General features: G+C 35.8%; 1 protein-coding gene and 1 long non-coding RNA gene across 2 annotated transcripts in view; one reads left to right on the plus strand and one right to left on the minus strand.

Annotated features, from left to right (window-relative positions):
• Window positions 1–803, minus strand: part of LOC106883773 (protein broad-minded) — a 263,530-nt gene extending 262,727 nt beyond the window's left edge. The window contains exon 1 of the mRNA XM_089351129.1: window positions 530–803. The gene's annotated coding sequence lies outside the window, so the exon portion shown is untranslated. The remainder of the gene's footprint in view (window positions 1–529) is intronic.
• LOC149136191 (uncharacterized) lies at window positions 197–4,806 on the plus strand. Its single transcript, XR_016241636.1, has 2 exons — window positions 197–329; window positions 2,091–4,806. It is a non-coding gene; the product is annotated as an uncharacterized LOC149136191 (long non-coding RNA).
• The last annotated feature ends 5,614 nt before the right edge of the window (window positions 4,807–10,420 follow it).

Genomic DNA, 10,420 nt, shown 5'->3' on the forward strand with positions numbered 1-10,420 from the left:
GGTGAATGTTGCCGACTGCTTATTGACTGTTATTTCTGAGCTGCGTGGAATTATTGATACAGATCATTCTAGTTAATATCCAGCTAGTACTCTTTCAGAACAGCAGAGAATTCAAACTAAATACTCTTGATATGAATAGAAGCACATAATAAATAAATAAAAGTAAAGTTTATATGAATGGAAGCACGTAATAAATAAATAAATAAAAGTAAATTTGTATGCAGGGGTGTTCTGAAGGTACACCGTAGAGAGTAATTGCAGTGGTAACTATTGTTATAGCCGGCAGGAGTAACGAAATGGTTGTTACTGGAATTAGTTAAAAGGCGCACGTGAGTATTTTGCTTGTTTCATTTAATAACTAATTAGGTTTATAATATAAAATAATATTACATATTAAGGAAAAAATGTTCTGTGGAAAATCCATTCTGAAAAGAAATATATTAAATACAGCACAGCGAGTACACAACATAGAATTCAATGGAATTTTAGAAAAGAAAAACAACTTTGAAGTTTTAAAGGAATAACTTACAAAGAAATTAATTACATTGCTAAAACGTTTCTTGCGAAGATTAATAACAAAGTTACTTAAGAAACAACTTCGTTCCAAAAATTTGATTTTTTTCCTCTGAAATTGGTATATAATATTATTTTGATAATTTTGTGTTCATAAGTTGGTTTCGAAGTTTAAAATAGAAGGGTATTTTTTTTCACCGATAGCAACAGTTGCTTGTCTCACACATCAACAATCAATAGAGCCACCATATTGTTTATGTTTGCTGCTGCTTAGTAACTTATTGCTGTTTGTACGAAACTTTCATCTTTAAAGTTTATTAATAATTTTATTTATTAAAAATAAAATATACCCGCTTCTTTTCAAAATATTTAATACACAAGGAAATATTAATATTTTCACAAAAGTATAAATTTATTGGAACCTGAACAAGTTTAATAACAGTTACTTCCCTTGAAATTGGCCATTATTTGCTTAAGTTTAAAAAAAATGCCCGATAGAGTATAACTACACATTAGTGCCCCTCTGATTGTTATTTCTCCATAACTTTCTGTATATTTTTTAAGGAAACTTTGCAGAGATACGTTTTCAAGGATGTAGATTATAATTAGGCTGATAAAATTTAGAAAAAAAAAGCAATTTTGCTGAAGTTTCGAATCCTTCTCCTCACCTTGGCTTGTTACCAATTTCAGTAACTTTATCAGTTTTCACTATTTTATTTTGACAAATTTATATATTTTAAGCTTCAACAGTACGCAATCTATACTATACAGTTGTCCCCATTAAAAAAAAAAAAATCTTAAAACTCTGTGTGTTTGTGTTTCTAAACTAATGTATCATTACAAACATATCTGCATCGATTTGCATGGACAATCTACCGTGTAAATAAAGGAACAATAGCGCACACACACACGATGGAACCTTCTGTCGAAAACGACGTTATCAGTAAGAAGACAAAGAAAGCCAAAAACAAAAATCCAACTAGGTATCACGCTATAGCAGCTGAAACACACACACACACACACACATCCCTCGTATTACGGCCGTCACAATTTACAGAATTTTGCACTTATGGAAAATGTAAAGTTATGATCACTAATTTCGGTATATAGTTAGAACACCGCCCGCACGGCAACTTGAATGAATTTTAACAATAAAAAAACTTCACTTTCTTCTTAGCCAAAAGGTTGGTACATGTGTGCGCGCATCACTGTAAAAACTTTAGCAAGTGTGGGGTAGAATTTTTCACCACGGAATATGTGTGTCTGTGTTTGTGTATATTTTCTTGAGCTACAATGAGTATCCATCTAATTTATCTATCTGCCTTCAACTTCGCCTTTACGTCTCATCGTCACTGACTCAACAACCATTAACACCAAAACCAACACTATCACAGCCATCACCAACACACCAGCTCTTCAATAACCAACAATAATAACAACAGTCGTATGAACAAGATAAGCTACTTCTATAATAAAAGACAATGACATGAGATATTGAGGCACGTTAATGTATATAAACAGTTGAATGAAACGTTTTTTTTTTGTTTATTTTAATTTTTATTTTATTTCAATTTCAGGTCATTGAAGATTGACCTGGGATTAAACAGCGACAACACTGCAATCAAGAACAATATGACCACCACCACCACTACCAATATACCCAACACCAGAAACTAATACAATCAACACTACTACTAACCCACAAACCTTTGAATAACCAGTTTGCAACAACAGTAATAGTATCAGCATGATAACAGTGAATGTAGTTACATATGTTCTATGTCAACACCACAGACCATGCGCGTATGAAAGAGGAGAGAGAGGGAGAAAGAAGAATCACGAGATTTTATGTCTCAAGTCAAAGGTGCAAGTGGCGAAGTGGCCATGAACCTTCTAACTCTTCAACTAACTGTAATCATATTGTACTTTCACATACTTCACGCCTTCATCTCATTTCCATTCTTATGTTCGTAGGAAAAGACAATTTTTTGATCTAACAAAGTATTTCTTTCTTGGAGCTATATTATTTTTTTTAACTACAGACGTGGCTGTGTCGTGAGAAGTTTGCTTCCCACCACATGTTTCTGGTTCAGTCTCACTGCGTGACACCTTAGGCAAGTGTCTTCTCATACAGCCCCGGGCCTTCCAAAGCCTCGTGAATGGATTTGGCAGACGGAAACTGAAAGTCGTCGCGTGTGCTAGCGTGTGTATTCACCACCACGGCTTGATAGCTGGTGTTGGTGTGTTAACGTCCCCGTAACTTAGCGGTTCTACACAAAGAAACCGATAGAAAGTGTAACAGACTTCAAAATGAAAAGTACTGGAGTCGATTTGTTCAACTAAACCCCCTCAAGGTGATGCCCCAGCATGACCACAATCTGATGATTGAAACTAGTAAAAGATATTTGTTGTGGATCGCCACTTCTTTTAGATTTACTTACAACTCGAGACATTTTGAAAGAAGACATCAAGTGGAACTGAAGGTATTAGTGCGAAAAGGGACCACCTTGGAAATTAAATTTGAGGCTTTAAAAAAAGGCTTCATGGGGAGAAGAAAAGTCAACCAAATTGCCAAAACATCTGCAGTGGAATCAATAAGGGACAATAGAAGAAAAATTAAGTGATCAAAAAGTTAATCCTTTAAGTGCGTGGATCTTACTTTTCAGAGCTAATGTGATGCTTAAAATGGAACGGCTCTTGAGTGTATAAACCAAGAATAAAACTTGATATAATGTATCTACGCATCTAATGTATCACGGCGGTATTTCAAATGAAATACACAAATCTGTGATGATTTGCAGGAAAAAGGGAGGTGAAAATACTTATGGATAACCTTTTCTAGCTAGTAAAGGCTGGTTCGAAAGGTTTAAGAAACACCTGAATTTGCACAGTGACTTATGAAACTACCAGTGCTGACGGGAGCAACTATTAATTATCCTGAGCAGCTGAAGAAAAGGATTACCGAAGGGTGTTACTTAAGAGAGTTAGTGCTCATGAAACTGTACTTTTCTGGAAGAATATGCTTGCTATTACTTTGATTTCTCGCGGAGAAAAATTAACACCAGGATTTAAAGCTTCCAAAAATCGTCTGATGGAGAGAAAATGCCACTGATGGTATGAAATAAAAACCCTACACACTTGTATAGCTTAATCCAAGGGTTACAAATTTTATGTTTCTTTGATTTGGTGTTGTAATGAGAAAGTATGAATGATTAAGAGCCTTTCCGAAAAGTGGTTTAAAATATTTTCGTGTTGCTGTAGAAAGGTAGAGCGACATAATATTTCCAACACAGCATTACTCATTTCTGACAATGCACCAACCAGCCCAGTGAACCTAAATGAGCTTTCTGATAACGTGAAGGTATAACTCCATGAATACAACTTCTTTGCTTCAGGCAGTGGATCAAGATATGATAGCTGAATTCAAGGTTTATTATCTGAGAACTTATAAACAACTTATGAAAGCAATTGATAAGGTTGTTAAACCTACGGCTAGATTTAAAGACTTCTGGAAGGGTTCAACATAATGGATTCTGTGGATGGTATAGGTGAGTCGTGAGATGAAGTGAAACACTCAACTTAAATGTGACTTGGAAAAATATATGACCAGATTATCCATGCAGAAAGTCTACATCATATTCAGAAAGATATTGTGATACTTATAAATGATGTAGTGTTTGAAGAAATCATAGAACGTGGTTGAGCGGCTAGTGGCCTAGAAAACTTCTCAAATGAGAAACTGTTAGAACAAGTGCAAGCCGAGAAGGCAAATAAGAATACGGAAATTCCACCAACACCACTTAAACTGACTGCAATAATATTGCTTAAGGGTTGGCATTTACTGAGGGGAGTCAGCAAGTTTTATTGGTAACAACCCTAATCGTGTACGTGATATAAAAATTACAAGAACTAACAATGAGCTTAGTTTTTACACTGAGTTGTAGAAAGATTTGATACTCGTAAACATCAATTTTTTTCATCGTTGAAGCAGATATTGACGATAAATTTAAGATGGTGTCTTTCATCCTCACAGTAGCTTATATTCCACTATCACCATTACACAGTAGCCAACAGCTTTTGTAGTTAGAACATGTCCTATTACGATATTAGGAGTTTTATTCCTTAATGTATTTTTCTATAAAAGTTTTTATATATACATATTGTATTGTTTATATTTAGAAATTTATTTTCATGCATAAAAGTGATCATGAAGCCTTTTTTTTTTCAAATTATCCTTCGAAACGCATCTCATTTTATATAATGGAAAGCAATAGTAAAATTGATTTCGCGTGACAGGATTTCGTGTTACAGTTAATTTTTCAATAATGCATTGTGCGTGTGTGTGACAGCACAATTTCTGTCTATAAAATACCCACTCAGAAGGTATTGGTTAACACGCTGCTATGATATATAAAAAAAGAAACATATGCTCAAGGCGCAGTGCAGTGGGAATGAACTTGAAATCAGGTTGCTGTGTGAACATTTTAATCACAAAGCCATGAAGCACAACAATACTCAGTCGGTTGTAATGGACAAGAATCGCCATACTGCAGTGTCTTGCAGCAATAAGATTTTGAAACGGTTCTGTTTCAGTTTTAAATGTTTTACTCCAGGAACTCAGTGGAAGAACCACTCCAAAGAGGAAGAATGGTTAGAAAAGCAAAGGTAACATATAAGCATTTCCCAGACTACTTATAAGAGCGAACTGTTCTTCGAGAGAGATCTGTCAAGGAGCAACGATTTTCAACCTTTTACGATCCTCGGCACGCTGAATAAGGCATTGGCAGTGATGCAGTACACCGCAGGCTTTTTAGATGTTTGATTATGCAAACAAACAATATTGATTTCAAAACTTGGCAGAAGGCCAGCAATTTAGGGGCGGACAAGTCAATTATTACATCGACTCCAGTACTCAAGTGGTACTTATTTTATCGACCTCGAAAGGATAAAATGCAAAGTCGATATCAGCGGAATTTGAACTCAAAAAGTGAAGACGGACGAAATGTCGCTTAGCATTTCTCCCGGCGTGCTAACGATTCTACCAGCTTGCTGCCTTATGCAAACAAACAATACTGAAATTGATTTAAAGTCGAGATGGGCACAAGTGCATAAAACACTACTGAGGTGCATAAAACCCTTGAGTTGTTCTAGAAATACCCTGCCATTTTTCAACTAGATTCCACCCAAACTCACGACACATATTTATGTCACAGTACAATTGTGAAAAATGCCCAATCAAAAGCTTATCGATTTGGCTACGGAAATTTCAATTTCTTTCTCGTTTTCTTCACACTTACTGCAATAGATCATGCTATAAATAACACAATACTTGGAAAAGATGGACAGATTTTAGATAGCTAAAGTAACGCAATGAAAGATCAATTGATTGCAATAGATCCGTTCCAAATTTTACTACAGTCAGTTTTACCCTTCATATCTAGCTAATACATGAAACAAGAACCAAATATGTTTTGAAGATAGTTTCAATCAATTATTCGACACCTATACTCACACTTACAAAATCATTTGGAAATTAATATATATTAGCGACAGAAGTAGTATTAATACCGAGAGGGGAATATTTATCTCTACTTAAACGTGGATGTTCTATTAGAGCAAGCTATACTGCGGTAGTTACCATGAGAGAAACTCTCATATTAACTTTTTGGTGTAAAATGTACTCTTGTTTATATCGCTAGCGGGAGATAAATCCTCTCCAGCGCCGAGACCACCAGATCGCATGAGTTGACCTTGTTTGGTCTTGTCAATGATGGACACCTGATTGCTAGAAGCAGCAGTGATTTATCCACCAGCCAGCGATATATATACAGATTGACAGCGCCACATCAGGCGCTGGTATCACGATTAGCCAGTGAGCTTGTTAAATATATGTGTGTGTGTTAGCGACAGAGGACGTATTAATACCGAAAGGTAACATTTATCCTCACTTAAACGTGGATGTTCTGTTAGAACTATACTGCAGTAGTTACCATGAAAGAAATTCTCCTATTGGCTATTGGTACAAAATGCATTCGTGTTTATATCGTTAACGGGAAGATAAACCCTCGTTTTCTTCTGCACAATGTTTTTGATATATAATCCCTATTTCATACGACTGCGATAATGCCACGAGGCTCCTGTTGAGTATTGAACCATCGTAATCAGGTTCCCCGGCTCAGAACCATGAACTTCATATTGCCATAAAAAGCAAAGCGACTTACAGAAAAAAATTGTCACAAAATGTATTAATGCCTATGCGAAATGATTCGACTAAGCAGATCAGTGAACAGGAATTTCCTTGTCAAATAGTCTGATCGAATTCTTAAAAAAAATTCTACTGAGATTATAATACGCTGGCGAATTGAACCTCAAGTAGAGCCATCCAAAAGTCCACTGAGACAATTTAGGATACATAGAATCAATAAGAATAAAGGTAGTTATCGTAATTATAATGCCATCCTAGTCAATAACCAAACATGTAGATGTCACCCGATCATTATTATTCATTTATTTTAAGGTACAAAAAATCTAGAGTGGTATAAATAGTTATTGGTAACTACATTCGTTCGACTCCATGACATAATCTCACCATCCTCTACTTTTCTTTACAAAACAATCCATGGTGTACACGGACCTATGTGACTCAATTCCGTGACACGTGTTCTCGCTTTTTCTGCTTACTCTGCCTAGAACTGTCTGAGATGCTACTCGAGATTATGTCAGTCAGCTTTGTGATATGGGTTCGAATTCTTTCTACTTAATTTGTACTCAGTATGTATGAAACTGTATGAGGCAGTGAGCTGGCAGAATCGTTAGGACGCCGGGAAAAATGTTTCGCGGCATTTCGACCGTCTTTACGTTCTGAGTTCGAATTCCGCCGAGGTCGACTTTGCCTTCCAGAGTCTATAAAATAAGTACCAGTTGAGCACTAAAATCAATGTAAGCAACTTAGTTTCTCCCCCGAAATTACTGGTCTTATGTTCCAGGATAATAAAAATATGAAAACATATTAGTATAATCATTATGCACGCACCAAACAGCCCACCGAATGTAGTTACCAATAACTATTTATACCACTCTAGATTTTTTTGTACCTTAAAATAAATGAATAATAATGATCGGGTGACATCTACATGTTTGGTTATTGACTAGGATGGCATTATAAATACGATAACTACCTTTATTCTTATTGATTCTATGTATCCTAAATTGTTATTGGCAAGAGCCAATTCTATAATAATGACTATGTGACGTTCACTACATTCTTTTTTTCGCTTACTATAAGGTTACAGAATAAACTCGACAATAATTTAACTCCTACATTATCCACCCAGCTACTTTATTATTTATAACGAATACTCAGCTAAAAATAATATTTATTCTTATTATCGAGAAAATATACGACAAAATTGTTTTTTGCTGGAGTGTTTTTGTTACACAAAACTTATAACATGCTTATTTTATTGATTCCTACTGAATTTAATTTCAGAACCTAATGGAACGAAAGTAAATTCCGTTATGCATTTACTCCTTGTCACTTCTGCCTCATCGTCGCCCTCACATAGCATTAGTGATTTGTTTCTCTTGAACCTTTTTTTCCCCATTTTTCATGGGGATGGATGAGTGGAATTTTATAAGATTGAAATCTATTTTTGTCCCCGCGATAATTGTTAAAAATCAATTCTGCACAACTGAATATTATTTAAATTCCGTGATATGCATCGTCCGGTATTTTTATCATTGATTAACTGCACAAAATGTAGTAAATAAATTCAGAATATCACATAGGACAAAATATAAATTGCTTTCAAAGAAATAAAGATGACTTTAAAACAGTAGCATTTAATTACAGACAATAAAGAGCTACTTTATATAATTAAAAGCAAAATTTACTGCATTCATGAAAACTAGTCATCTCAGAAAAAAATATCGAAATTTAATTTTATTAGCTAAAATTTAGTTGCCATTTTATTTCAGCTTTATGAACAAAATTACAAACATTTATTTATTTATATTCTTTTATGAGATATTATACGTGTTCTGTGAGTGACATATCACCTCGCGAGAATTTCAAACGTTATAAAAGATTATCTAAAATTCCACAATTCTTGCCAAAAACTATTGTTGCAAGAATGTACCTTCTTTACTCCGTCTATTTATTGACTTTTTAAAGAAAGGACAAACGTTGGACCAGAGGACTTTTGCAAAAGGCATGTACAAAATATATTAAATATTTTACAACCCTTATATCACTTTGTATGTTGGCAAGACATGCCTTAAAATGTTAATTGCAATATGAATGGCTGCACATTGTATGAAACATCGAAGACAATGTTATAACGTGTCTAGGTGAAGATATTTACTATCAATGATTGGTAACATGGAACACAGCAGTTCGCAGCTACACGTGGGTCAGTTTCATCAGTCGTGTTATGGCTGTCAATAGTTTAGTGCCCGATTCATTACGTTGTTTATTCTCCAATTCTTCCAGGTGGTATAGCCTGATGCTATTAGAGCCATCGGGTAGATTGAGACTTCATCGAGCTTAGGGTTTTGAGGTCGATGGGAGCCAATCACATATTGGAAGTATACTATTCAGTTTTGACAGATGGTGCAATAAAATTGTTTTTGCAGACGTCTTCCGGAAAGGAGTTTCCAACACCTCAACGCTACAAATTTCGATCGTCAGTTCCACAAGTATCAAATTCTAAGACCAAAATCTCTTACTCAGTGCTCTTTAGGTACTAATCTCTTGTACACTCTCCCACTGCTACTAACTCCCTCTTCAACATATATCGTATCTCAACTATCATCTATTTTGTTACCATAGCTTCTGCCCTACTTATCTTACTGGACCTCCATAGCCACCCTGATCTCACACATCACCAACAAATATGTAGTGGAGGCGCGTGGTTTAGTAGTTAGGATGATTGTAAGATTGCGATTTCGATTCCTAATCAGGGCGATGCGTTGTGTTCTTGAGCAAGACACTTCATTTCACGCTGCTCCAGCCCACTCAGCTGGCAAAAATAAGTAATCCTGCGACGGACCGATGTCCCGTCCATGTGGGGAATTTATACACCATGGAAACCGACATGACTCGAGAAGAGAAGAGAACATACATGTCCTTAACTTACCGTTTACCCTTCCCTTTTCGACAATCACAGTATCTATTCAGAGATGTAAACTTAACGACAAACTCTTAAACCTCAAACGTTTCTTTAAACTCCCACTTTCACTTGGACCCGCATCAGCTAGCTGGTTGGCGTCTTAACAGTTTCGGTTCTTTAAAGACAGACCTCCTATATGTCAATAGATGTTCATGAGGGAAGACGTAAAGTGTTTGCACTTACCCGCATACATTTTATATATGTGTCTGCACGCGTGTGCGAGTACGTACGTGTATGTATGTTTTGTATCTTGCTGAAAGGAGAGTCACTTACGAAAAACGAGTAAAGTAGGACACAAAACTTTATAAGCAACAAAAAGAGCGTGGAGATACCCTGATTTTTATTGCTCACTAGGGGGCGAACATAGAGGGGACAATACAAGGACATATGGGGACACAATAGAGAAAAAGGGAAAAAGCGTATGACAAAACATGAATGTCTATGAAAAATGAGAATAAAGTTACTCGCCCCACTCCAAGCAACTTCACTTACTTCCTTCTACTTTGAACACTGTTCCTTTTAGAATGTCTATTTTGTTGTTTCTTGTGAGATCCGCATAATATTTCTTCCGGCAAATTGCTTATGTCTATGTTCACCTTCCACGCTTTGAACCCGCCTTTATATCTTTCTACTCTTTCCTTTTGCTTTTCTGGCATTAACATCATCTTTCACCTCCTCCGTTGGTACATCCTTCTCTGCTGTTACTTTCTGTGCTCTTTTATTGGTTCCTTTCCGTT

The sequence above is a fragment of the Octopus bimaculoides genome, chromosome 4 (assembly GCF_046866305.1).
Source record: "Octopus bimaculoides isolate indiv1 chromosome 4, ASM4686630v1, whole genome shotgun sequence".
In the NCBI taxonomy this organism is placed as follows: domain Eukaryota; kingdom Metazoa; phylum Mollusca; class Cephalopoda; order Octopoda; family Octopodidae; genus Octopus; species Octopus bimaculoides.